The sequence below is a fragment of the Leptodactylus fuscus genome, unplaced genomic scaffold (assembly GCF_031893055.1).
Source record: "Leptodactylus fuscus isolate aLepFus1 unplaced genomic scaffold, aLepFus1.hap2 HAP2_SCAFFOLD_191, whole genome shotgun sequence".
NCBI classification, from domain to species: domain Eukaryota; kingdom Metazoa; phylum Chordata; class Amphibia; order Anura; family Leptodactylidae; genus Leptodactylus; species Leptodactylus fuscus.
The window spans coordinates 173,422-187,002 of record NW_027440214.1 but is presented as its reverse complement, the minus strand read 5'-3'; the positions used below and the strand labels follow the sequence as shown (position 1 = coordinate 187,002).

The following is a 13,581-nucleotide window of genomic DNA, read 5'->3' as shown; positions in this document are numbered from 1 at the left end:
TCTCCATACATGACCTAATCTCCTGTCCTCTCCTCACATGTAATCTCCACCACCTGTCCTCTCCATACATGACCTAATGTCCTGATACCTCCTCACATGTAATCTCCACAACCTGTCCTCTTCATACACGACCTAATCTCCTGTCCTCTCCTCACATGTAATCTCCACAACCTGTCCTCTCCATACATGTCCTAATCTCCTGATACCTCCTCGCATGTAATCTCCACAACCTGTCTTCTCCATACATGACCTAATCTCCTGTCCTCTCCTCACATGTAATCTCCTGTCCTCTCCATACATGACCTCATCTCCTGTCCTCTCCTCACATGTAATCTCCACAACCTGTCCTCTCCACACATGTCCTAATCTCCTGATACCTCCTCACATGTAATCTCCTGCCCTCTCCATACATGACCTAATCTCCTGTCCTCTCCTCACATGTAATCTCCACCACCTGTCCTCTCCATACATGACCTAATGTCCTGATACCTCCTCACATGTAATCTCCACAACCTGTCCTCTTCATACACGACCTAATCTCCTGTCCTCTCCTCACATGTAATCTCCACAACCTGTCCTCTCCATACATGACCTAATCTCCTGTCCTCTCCTCACATGTAATCTCCACAACCTGTCCTCTCCATACATGTCCTAATCTCCTGTCCTCTCCTCACATGTAATCTCCACAACCTGTCCTCTCCATACATATCCTAATCTCCTGTCCTCTCCTCACATGTAATCTCCACAACCTGTCCTCTCCATACATGTCCTAATCTCCTGATACCTCCTCGCATGTAATCTCCACAACCTGTCTTTTCCATACATGACCTAATCTCCTGTCCTCTCCTCACATGTAATCTCCTGTCCTCTCCATACATGACCTCATCTCCTGTCCTCTCCTCACATGTAATCTCCACAACCTGTCCTCTCCATACATGACCTCATCTCCTGATACCTCCTCACATACAGTCCTATGAAAAAGTTTGGGCACCCCTATTAATCTTAATCATTTTTTGTTCTAAATATTTTGGTGTTTGCAGCAGCCATTTCAGTTTGATATATCTAATAACTGATGGACACAGTAATATTTCAGGATTGAAATGAGGTTTATTGTACTAACAGAAAATGTGCAATATGCATTAAACCAAAATTTGACCGTGCAAAAGTATGGGCACCCTTATCATTTTATTGATTTGAATACTCCTAACTATTTTTTACTGACTTACTGAAGCACAAAATTGGTTTTGTAACCTCAGTGAGCTTTGAACTTCATAGCCAGATGTATCCAATCATAAGAAAAGGTATTTAAGGTGGCCAATTGCAAGTTGATCTCCTATTTGAATCTCCTCTGAAGAGCGGCATCATGGGCTACTCAAAACAACTCTCAAATGATCTGAAAACAAAGATTGTTCAACATAGTTGTTCAGGGGAAGGATACAAAAAGCTGTCTCAGAGATTTAACCTGTCAGTTTCCACTGTGAGGAACATAGTAAGGAAATGGAAGAGCACAGGGACAGTTCTTGTTAAGCCCAGAAGTGGCAGGCCAAGAAAAATATCAGAAAGGCAGAGAAGAAGAATGGTGAGAAGAGTCAAGGACAATCCACAGACCACCTCCAAAGAGCTGCAGCATCATCTTGCTGCAGATGGTGTCACTGTGCATCGGTCAGCAATACAGCGCACTTTGCACAAATAGAAGCTGTCAGGGAGAGTGATGAGAAAGAAGCCGTTTCTGCACGTACGCCACAAATAGAGTCGCCTGAGGTATGAAAAAGCACATTTGGCTAAGCCAGCTTCATTTTGGAAGAAGGTCCTGTGGACTGATGAAACAAAGATTGAGTTGTTTGGTTATAAAAAAAGGCGTTATGCATGGCGTCCAAAAAGAAACAGCATTCCAAGAAAAACACATGCTACCCACTGTAAAATTTGGTGGAGGTTCCATCATGCTTTGGGGCTGTGTGGCCAATGCCGGCACCGGGAATCTTGTTAAAGTTGAGGGCCGCATGGATTCCACTCAGTATCAGCAGATTCTTGAGAATAATGTTCAAGAATCAGTGACGAAGTTGAAGTTACGCCGGGGATGGATATTTCAGCAAGACAATGATCCAAAACACCGCTCCAAATCCTCAGGCATTCATGCAGAGGAACAATTACAATGTTCTGGAATGGCCATCCCAGTCCCCAGACCTGAATATCATTGAACATCTGTGGGATGATTTGAAGCGGGCTGTCCATGCTCGGCGACCATCTAACTTAACTGAACTTGAATTGTTTGTCCAAAATACCTTTATCCAGGATCCAGGAACTGATTAAAAGCTACAGGAAGCGACTAGAGGCTGTTATCTTTGCAAAAGGAGGATCTACTAAATATTAATGTCACTTTTCTGTTGAGGTGCCCATACTTTTGCACCGGTCAAATTTTGGTTTAATGCATATTGCACATTTTCTGTTAGTACAATAAACCTCATTTCAATCCTGAAATATTACTGTGTCCATCAGTTATTAGATATATCAAACTGAAATGGCTGCTGCAAACACCAAAATATTTAGAACTAAAAATGATTAAGATTAATAGGGGTGCCCAAACTTTTTCATAGGACTGTATAATCTCCACAACCTGTCCTCTCCATACATGACCTAATCTCCTGATACCTCCTCACATGTAATCTCCACAACCTGTTCTCTCCATACATGACCTAATCTCCTGTCCTCTCCATAGATGACCTAATCTCCTGATACCTTCTCACATGTAATCTCCTGTCCTCTCCATACATGTCCTAATCTCCTGATACCTCCTCACATGTAATCTCCTGTCCTCTCCATACATGTCCTAATCTCCTGATACCTCCTCACATGTAATCTCCTGTCCTCTCCATACATGACCTAATCTCCTGATACCTCCTCACATGTAATCTCCTGTCCTCTCCATACATGTCCTAATCTCCTGATACCTCCTCACATGTAATCTCCTGTCCTCTCCATACATGTCCTAATCTCCTGATACCTCCTCACATGTAATCTCCTGTCCTCTCCATACATGACCTAATCTCCTGATACCTCCTCACATGTAATCTCCTGTCCTCTCCATACATGACCTAATCTCCTGATACCTCCTCACATGTAATCTCCTGTCCTCTCCATACATGTCCTAATTTCCTGATACCTCCTCACATGTAATCTCCTGTCCTCTCCATACATGACCTAATCTCCTGTCTTCTCCATACATGACCTAATCTCCTGTCCTCTCCTCACATGTAATCTCCACAACCTGTCCTCTCCATACATGTCCTAATCTCCTGTCCTCTCCTCACATGTAATCTCCTGTCCTCTCCATACATGTAATCTCCTGTCCTCTCCTCACATGTAATCTCCTGTCCTCTCCATACATGACGTAATCTCCTGATACCTCCTCACTAGAGATGGATGACTTCTGACAATAGAACACTTTCTTACATTTTGCTGCAGAGGCTTCTGTTAGTGAGAAGTGTTTCCATGTTTTAGGTCAGAGTTGACATATGAAGAGAAGTATAACCGTTATATAGAAGCGGCTTCTCCTTCCCCTAATATACAGTCCGGCCTGCGCTGATCTTTAAAAATAGATGAATTCCATTAGTAGTTATTTCAGGTTATATTTTCTGATCCGGTGACTCCGCACAGTCTGAGAATTGTGATGTGTCTGGAGAGATAAGCTCTTCTCTGTGTATGCAAATACAAGATTCATGTTATTGTGTGTATATGGTGAGGAGGTGAGAGGCAGAGGGCTGGGGTCCCGCTATATCTCCCCCAGGTCTCTGACATATGTGAGGTCTGGGGCAGATCTGGAGGAGCCTCAGCACAGGGGCAGATCTGGAGTAGTCTCAGTGCAGGGGCAGATCTGGAGTAGCCTCAGCACAGGGGCAGGTCTGGAGGAGCCTCAGCACAGGGGCAGATCTGGAGTAACCTCAGTGCAGGGGCAGAACTGGAGGAGCCTCAGTGCAGGGGCAGATCTGGAGGAGCCTCAGCACAGGGGCAGGTCTGGAGGAGCCTCAGCACAGGGGCAGATCTGGAGGAGCCTCAGCACAGGGGCAGATCTGGAGGAGCTTCAGCACAGGGGTAGGTCTGGAGTAGCCTCAGCACAGGGGCAGATTTGGAGGAGCCTCAGCGCAGGGGCAGATCTGGAGGAGCCTCAGCACAGGGGCAGGTCTGGAGGAGCCTCAGCACAGGGGCAGATCTGGAGGAGCCTCAGCACAGGGGCAGATCTGGAGGAGCTTCAGCACAGGGGTAGGTCTGGAGTAGCCTCAGCACAGGGGCAGATCTGGAGGAGCCTCAGCGCAGGGGCAGATCTGGAGGAGCCTCAGCGCAGGGGCAGATCTGGAGGAGCCTCAGCACAGGGACAGGTCTGGAGGAGCCTCAGCACAGGGGCAGGTCTGGAGGAGCCTCAGCACAGGGGCAGATCTGGAGGAGCCTCAGCACAGGGGCAGATCTGGAGGAGCTTCAGCACAGGGGTAGGTCTGGAGTAGCCTCAGCACAGGGGCAGATCTGGAGGAGCCTCAGCGCAGGGGCAGATCTGGAGGAGCCTCAGCGCAGGGGCAGATCTGGAGGAGCCTCAGCACAGGGGCAGGTCTGGAGGAGCCTCAGCACAGGGGCAGATCTGGAGGAGCCTCAGCACAGGGGCAGGTCTGGAGGAGCCTCAGCACAGGGGCAGATCTGGAGTAACCTCAGTGCAGGGGCAGGTCTGGAGGAGCCTCAGCACAGAGGCAGATCTGGAGTAACCTCAGCACAGGGGCAGGTCTGGAGTAACCTCAGCGCAGGGGCAGGTCTGGAGGAGCCTCAGCACAGGGGCAGGTCTGGAGTAGCCTCAGCACAGGGGCAGGTCTGGAGGAGCCTCAGCACTGGGGCAGGTCTGGAGGAGCCTCAGCACAGGGGCAGATCTGGAGTAACCTCAGCGCAGGGGCAGGTCTGGAGGAGCCTCAGCACAGAGGCAGATCTGGAGGAGCCTCAGGACAGGGGTAGGTCTGGAGTAGCCTCAGCACAGGGGCAGGTCTGGAGGAGCCTCAGCACAGGGGCAGATCTGGAGTAACCTCAGCGCAGGGGCAGGTCTGGAGGAGCCTCAGCACAGGGGCAGATCTGGAGGAGCCTCAGCACAGGGGCAGGTCTGGAGGAGCCTCAGCACAGGGGCAGGTCTGGAGGAGCCTCAGCACAGGGGCAGATCCGGAGGAGCCTCAGCACAGGGGCAGGTCTGGAGGAGCCTCAGCACAGGGGCAGGTCTGGAGGAGCCTCAGCACAGGGGCAGATCTGGAGTAACCTCAGCACAGGGGCAGATCCCGGGCTTTTACATTGCAGAGCAGGTCCATGAGGTGAGAGGAGGCGCCAGGTCTGTCCTGTAACCCTGAGTCCAGTGACACTACAGTATATTGCTCCTGTGGCTGGTAGTAAGACACATGTATAGTTAGGTTATCAGCTCTGTTAGTGGCTCAGGCGAGCAGGATTTATTCTGTTTTGCTATTCTGTGCCTGAAGTGAAGGTTTATTGTCCCGTTTTGTCTGTTTGCTGCATTTTGTGTCCCTGTCTCTGACTGTGTGTCGCACCCCTGCTGCTGCCCAGCACGCTCCCCCACAGTATATATATATAGATAGATAGATAGATAGATAGATAGATAGATAGATGTGTGTGTTTATGTGATATATATATATATATATATATATATATATATATATATATATATATATATGTATGTCTCTCTCTCTGTATATATATCATTACACCTTCTTCTGCATTTGCTATTCTCCTCTGATTCTCTGCCCGTCTCATGGTCAGATTTTCATTCCTTACAGGGACAATCACATTTATTGGATAAACTTGATGAGACTTTTTTTTCCTGTTACAAATTATTTTGCACAACATAGATTCTATAGGTTGTAAAGAAATGAAATTGGTCATTTGTTGATGGCAGCCTGGTGGCTCATTGGTTAGCACTATTAGTGGCTCAGTGGATAGTGTTATTGTCAGTGGTAAGTACTATTGGCGGCTCAGTGGTTAGTACTATTGGTGGCTCAGTGGTTAGTACTATTGGTGGCTCAGTGGTTAGTACTATTGGTGGCTCAGTGGTTAGTACTATTGGCGGCTCAGTGGTTAGTACTATTGGCGGCTCAGTGGTAAGTACTATTGGTGGCTCAGTGGTTAGTACTATTGGTGGCTCAGTGGTTAGTACTATTGGTGGCTCAGTGGTTAGTACTATTGGTGGCTCAGTGGTTAGTACTATTGGTGGCTCAGTGGTTAGTACTATTGGGGGGCTCAGTGGTTAGTACTATTGGCGGCTCGGTGGTTAGTACTATTGGTGGCTCGGTGGTTAGTACTATTGGTGGCTCAGTGGTTAGTACTATTGGCGGCTCAGTGGTTAGTACTATTGGCGGCTCAGTGGTAAGTACTATTGGTGGCTCAGTGGTTAGTACTATTGGCGGCTCAGTGGTAAGTACTATTGGCGGCTCAGTGGTTAGTACTATTGGCGGCTCAGTGGTTAGTACTATTGGTGGCTCGGTGGTTAGTACTATTGGCGGCTCAGTGGTAAGTACTGTTGTTGGCTCAGTGGTAAGTACTATTGGTGGTTCAGTGGTTAGTATTATTGTCGGCTCAGTGGTTAGTACTATTGAGGGCTCAGTGGTTAGTACTATTGGTGGCTCAGTGGTTAGTTCTATTGGTGCCTCAGTGGATAGTGCTATTAGTGAATCAGTGGTTAGTACTATTGGTGAATCAGTGATTAGTACTATTGATGGCTCAATGGTTAGTACTATTGGCAGCTCAGTGGTTTGTATTATTGGCTGCTAAGTGGTTATTACTACTGGTGGCTCAGTGGTTAGTATTATTGGTGGCTCAGTGGTTAGTACTATTGGCGGCTCAGTGGTTAGTAATATTGGCGGCTCATTGGTTAGCACTATTAGTGGCTCAGTGGTTAGTGTTATTGTCAGCTCAGTGGTAAGTACTATTGGTGGTTAAGTTGTTAGTACTATTGGCTGCTCAGTGGTTAGCATGGAGGCTTAGTGGTAAGTACTATTGGTGGCTCAGTGGTTAGTGTTATTGTCAGCTCAGTGGTTAGTACTATTGGCGGCTAAGTTGTTAGTACTATTGGCTGCTCAGTGGTTAGCATGGAGGCTTAGTGGTAAGTACTATTGGTGGCTCAGTGGTTAGTGTTATTGTCAGCTCAGTGGTTAGTACTATTGGCGGCTAAGTTGTTAGTACTATTGGCGGCTCAGTGGTTAGCATGGAGGCTTAGTGGTACGTACTATTGGTGGCTCAGTGGTCAGTATGATGGCTCAGTGGTAAGCTCAATTGGCAGTTCAGTGGTTAGTATAGAGGCTCAGTAGTAAGTACTTTTGGTGGCTCAGTGGTTAGTATTGTGGCTCAGTGATTAGCGCTGTAGCCTTGCAATGCTGGATTCCTAAGTTCAAATCCAGACAAGGAGACCTAATAACACCGGAGCCTTCTGTGATGTCACCTGATAACAGCGGAGCCTTCTGAGATGTCACCCAATAACACCGGAGCCTTCTGTGATGTCACCTGATAACACTGGAGCCTTCTGTGATGTCACCTGATAACAGAGGAGCCTTCTGAGATGTCACCTGATAACACCGGAGCCTTCTGTGATGTCACCTGCTAACACCGGAGCCTTCTGTGATGTCACCTGATAACACTGGAGCCTTCTGTGATGTCACCTGATAACACTGGAGCCTTCTGTGATGTCACCTGATAACACCGGAGCCTTCTGTGATGTCACCTGATAACACCGGAGCCTTCTGTGATGTCACCTGATAACAGCGGAGCCTTCTGTGATGTCACCTGATAACACCGGAGCCTTCTGTGATGTCACCTGATAACACCGGAGCCTTCTGTGATGTCACCTGATAACACCGGAGCCTTCTGTGATGTTACCTGATAACAGAGGAGCCTTCTGTGATGTCACCTGATAACACCGGAGCCTTCTGTGATGTCACCTGATAACACCGGAGCCTTCTGTGATGTCACCTGATAACACCGGAGCCTTCTGTGATGTCACCTGATAACACCGGAGCCTTCTGTGATGTCACCTGATAACAATGGAGCCTTCTGTGATGTCACCTGCTAACACCGGAGCCTTCTGTGATGTTACCTGATAACACCGGAGCCTTCTGTGATGTCACCTGATAACACCGGAGCCTTCTGTGATGTCACCTGATAACACCGGAGCCTTCTGTGATCTCACCTGATAGCACGGGAGCCATCTGTGATGTCACCTGATAACACCGGAGCCTTCTGTGATGTCACCTAATAACACCGGAGTCTTCTGTGATGTCACCTGATAACACCGGAGCCTTCTGTGATGTCACCTGATAACACCGGAGCCTTCTGTGATGTCACCTGATAACACCGGAGCCTTCTGTGATGTCACCTGATAACAGAGGAGCCTTCTGTGATGTCACCTGATAACAGAGGAGCCTTCTGTGATGTCACCTGATAACACCGGAGCCTTCTGTGATGTCACCTGATAACACCGGAGCCTTCTGTGATGTCACCTGATAACACCGGAGCCTTCTGTGATGTCACCTGATAACACTGGAGCCTTCTGTGATGTCACCTGATAACAGCGGAGCCTTCTGAGATGTCACCTAATAACACTGGAGCCTTCTGTGATGTCACCTGATAACACCGGAGCCTTCTGTGATGTCACCTGATAACAGCGGAGCCTTCTGTGATGTCACCTGCTAACACCGGAGACTTCTGTGATGTCACCTGATAACACCGGAGCCTTCTGTGATGTCACCTGATAACACCGGAGCCTTCTGTGATGTCACCTGATAACACTGGAGCCTTCTGTGATGTCACCTGATAACAGCGGAGCCTTCTGTGATGTCACCTGATAACACCGGAGCCTTCTGTGATGTCACCTGCTAACACCGGAGCCTTCTGTGATGTCACCTGATAAGAGGAGCCTTCTGTGATGTCACCTGATAACAGAGGAGCCTTCTGTGATGTCACCTGATAACACCGGAGCCTTCTGTGATGTCACCTGATAACACCGGAGCCTTCTGTGATGTCACCTGATAACACCGGAGCCTTCTGTGATGTCACCTGATAACACCGGAGCCTCCTGTGATGTTACCTGATAACAGAGGAGCCTTCTGTGATGTCACCTGATAACACTGGAGCCTTCTGTGATGTCACCTGATAACACTGGAGCCTGCTGTGATGTCACCTGATAACACCGGAGCCTTCTGTGATGTCACCTGATAACACCGGAGCCTTCTGTGATGTCACCTGATAACAGAGGAGCCTTCTGTGATGTCACCTGATAACAGAGGAGCCTTCTGTGATGTCACCTGATAACACCGGAGCCTTCTGTGATGTCACCTGATAACACCGGAGCCTTCTGTGATGTCACCTGATAACACCGGAGCCTTCTGTGATGTCACCTGATAACACCGGAGCCTTCTGTGATGTCACCTGATAACACCGGAGCCTTCTGTGATGTCACCTGATAACACCGGAGCCTTCTGTGATGTCACCTGATAACACTGGAGCCTTCTGTGATGTCACCTGATAACACTGGAGCCTTCTGTGATGTCACCTGATAACACCGGAGCCTTCTGTGATGTCACCTGATAACACCGGAGCCTTCTGTGATGTCACCTGATAACACCGGAGCCTTCTGTGATGTCACCTGATAACACCGGAGCCTTCTGTGATGTCACCTGATAACAGCGGAGCCTTCTGTGATGTCACCTGATAACACCGGAGTCTTCTGTGATGTCACCTGATAACACCGGAGCCTTCTGTGATGTCACCTGATAACAGCGGAGCCTTCTGTGATGTCACCTGATAACACCGGAGCCTTCTGTGATGTCACCTGATAACACCGGAGCCTTCTGTGATGTCACCTGATAACACCGGAGCCTTCTGTGATGTCACCTGATAACACTGGTGCTAATAATAATGTACTGTACCATGGAAATTGTTATTATTATTTTAATAGTTGAAATGTTAGTGCACTGCATAATAATATAATAATAATAATAATAATTATTAATTAATTAATAGTAGTAGTAATAATATAATAATGATAATAATAGTAATAATAATATAATAGTAATAATAATAGTAATAATAATATAATAATAATAGTAGTAATAATAATATAATAATTAATAATAATAATATTATCTTTAGTAGTTGATCCCTATTAATGGCTAACTAATAATGAGGACAGGTTACAATGTTTCGGGGCTCTCGGCTTCTTCAGGTGTAGTATAGCACAATCTGTGAAGGATGTATATTTGTGTACAAGGGGACACGTAGGAATAGAATTCTAGGATGGAGAGTGGAAGAAGGTTATCAAATCTTCGAAAGACAGAAGCTATTTCTGAGTACAAGCTGATGACCGTGTCTCACACACTCCAGGAGGGGTTGAATCTGTCACATGGGCTTATGGCATCCTACAGAAATCACTGACCTGGAGCAGCCATAGCAGAGCACTCTTTGAACTGATAAGGACCTTGTGAACTGAGGAATTGATTACTTGTCTGTACCAATCACCTTCTTCCCCCCTCCCACCTGACTTTGTAGTCCTGTGTGTCTCCTTGTACATTAATATGCAGCCTTCACAAATTGTTTTTAAAGGGATCCTATCAATTAAACTTTTTTTTTTTTTTCTATTCGTCTCCTACCTTTATCAGTCGCCTCCGGCCCGATGTTCGGTAGAAATACCGGTTTTTACCGCTATGCAAATGAATTCTTTCGCAGCACTGGGAGCGTCATCAATGCTGTCAGAGAACTCACTCCAGTGACGCCTCCATCTTCAACAGCAACTGTCTCCTCTGCGTCTTCTTTCGGCCTGGGGGTTCAGACTTGTGCGCCTGTGCAGTCTGCTCTGCCATCGGGACCCAGGCAAAGCCGAGTGCACAGGCCGTCCGGCGGACATTTTTTTGCCTGCGTAGCGGCCTCCAAAAAAATGGCCGCTGGCCGGCCTGTGCACTTGGCTCTTGCCTGCATCTTCACGCAGAGCCGACTGCGCAGGCGCCGGAGTGCGACCTGAGCTGGAAGAAGAGGCGGTTGCTGTTGAAGATGGAGGCGTCACTGCAGAGAGTTCTCTGGCAGCATTGGGGATGCCCCTGTGCTGTCTGGTTTGCATACCGGTAAAAACTGGGACTGTAGGCGAATGGCGGGCCGGAGGCAACTGAGCAAGGAAGGAGACGAATAAGACTGAGCGAGGAAGGAGACGGATAAGACTGAGCGAGGAAGGAGACGGATAAGACTGAGCGAGGAAGGAGACGGATAAGACTGAGCGAGGAAGGAGACGGATAAGACTGAGCGAGGAAGGAGACGGATAAGACTGAGCGAGGTAGGAGACGGATAAGACTGAGCGAGGAAGGAGACGGATAAGACTGAGCGAGGAAGGAGACGGATAAGACTGAGCGAGGTAGGAGACGGATAAGACTGAGCGAGGAAGGAGACGGATAAGACTGAGCGAGGAAGGAGACGGATAAGACTGAGCGAGGTAGGAGACAAATAGCCTTTCTTAAGGCTATTCCGACGTGTCAGCTAGAAAAAAAAGTGTTAAAATGATAGGATCCCTTTAAATTTGCCTGAAGAAGAAGCCGTAAGCTCGTGATCTGTCATCATTATTAGTCAGCCATTAATAAAGGGATCAACTACTGAAGACTCTGAATGTTTTTAGTTTTTTATATTTCCTGCCCACTGGCTGACGCGCTACGAGAACAAATGAATTCTAGTAATAATTATAGTAATTAATGTCCTGCATAATAATAAGAATGTAAATGTTTCCGCTTCTTGGTAACACACACAAGTGAGGATAACATGCTACCTCCCCAATTTTTGTACCCAAGTTGCAGCATTGATAGGGCTAGAACACACGGCGCCCCCTGTCCTGACCCCAGAGTCTTGTCTCATGTGCTGCTGGTGGGTGCAGGACTGACAGCGCAGCATTGGGCAGCCCCCCCCCCATCCTCTCTCAGATACATCAGTGCTCGTCTCTCGTCTCTCATATTCTTAGAAAAGGTTTATACTAAAGGGGGTGACTGTGAGGATCAGGGCAGGATGAGGCGGACATGTTTGGGCTGGTCCCTGGAATGCTCCCCTCCCCCCCACACCCTTGTTAGCTCCCTGTGGATCAATAATCTCCTAATACCATTAATGAAGGATCAGTGGATATGGAGCTGCTGGTGCCAGGATACGGCAGGAGTCAGGATGATTGTCAGGAGCAGAGAGTACAATACACAAATATTATCCGCCCCAAGCCAGATCCCATCAGCCTCCCCGAAAGACCCCAGCCCCAAATCAGGCTGAAGGTGCCGGCCATAAAGCCGATATGTATAATGTAATGAGAGGGGTACAGGGGGTCCCTGTAAACTGTATATACACCTCATACCTCCCTGTATACTGGATATATACCTCATACAAATCAAATCAAACAGGCTTTATTGGCACATCTGAATAGATATTTGGCATTGCCAAAGCTAGTAAAATGGGGGGGGGGGGGGGAGTGGTGGGTACGGTGGGGTGGTTTGGGGTATAACAGTCCGTGGAGTCTCATCTTCCTCTTCGTTGGTGACCGCTATATGGGGAGGTGGGGGTGGGGCGGGTGTATTGGGATAAATATAACAGTCCGTGGAGTCTTATCTTCCTCTTGTTTGGTGACAGCTGGACACGTATTGGGCAGCGATCTCCACAGTGGCCTCTTCTTCTCCCAGTAGGATGTAGAGTTTCCTCTTCTCCCAGTCTGGGATGTGGGCAGAGAGTCTTTGGTAGTAGACGGCCCTCACAGCTGAGTATTTGGTGCAGTGTAGCAGGAAGTGGGTCTGGTCTTCTAGGGCCCCCTGGTCACAGTGCTGGCACAGTCTCTTCTCCCGTGGCTTGTACGTCTGTCTGTATCGCCCTGTCTCTATCTCTAGGTTGTGGGCGCTCAGTCTGTATCGGCTCAGGGTCTGTCTGTGCTTGGGGTGGCGTATTCTCTCCAGGTAGGTGGCCATGGTGTAGTCCCTTTGTAGGGATTGGTACACATTGGTGAGTTTCTTGGAGTTATTTATTTCGTTTCTCCATTCTTCAATGTACCGCTCTCTGTTTGCCTCTGTGGTCGCCTTTATTTCGGCCTTGGTTATCATCTGTTGGTGTTTTTGGTTTGGTGGTTGGCTGCTGTTTGGTTGGTGAGTGTCTACTTTGCTCAGGTGGCTTAGCCATGCTTGGTGGTGGTAGGACTTGCTCCCCTGGATGTGTGCCTGGAAAGCTAGTGCCCTCTTCTGTATGGTGAGCCATAGGGGGAGTCTGCCTAGCTCTGCCCTGCAGGCCATGTTGGTGGTGTTGCGATGGACATGGAGCAGGTATTTGCAGAACTCCAGGTGGAAGTTCTCTGTTGGGCTGGAATCCCACTTTGACTGGTCTGGGTAGGTGGCTTCAACATCTACATCAATGAACTGGCTACAGCCCTGGAGGCCTCACCAACCCCAGGCCTCACCCTGAACAATCGAGAGGTGAAGTTCCTGCTATACGCTGACGACTTCCTACTCCTGGCCCCCACCGAGAAAGACCTCCAAGAAAGCCTGTCAGTGCTGGAAAAATTCA

At 48.2% G+C, this 13,581-nt stretch overlaps 1 long non-coding RNA gene across 1 annotated transcript; it reads right to left on the bottom strand.

Moving 5' to 3' along the window:
* Positions 1-284: 284 nt before the first annotated feature.
* LOC142187320 (uncharacterized) lies at positions 285-3,247 on the bottom strand. Its single transcript, XR_012712550.1, has 3 exons — positions 2,615-3,247; positions 455-600; positions 285-370 (listed from the first exon to the last, which is right to left on the bottom strand). It is a non-coding gene; the product is annotated as an uncharacterized LOC142187320 (long non-coding RNA).
* Positions 3,248-13,581: the final 10,334 nt, after the last annotated feature.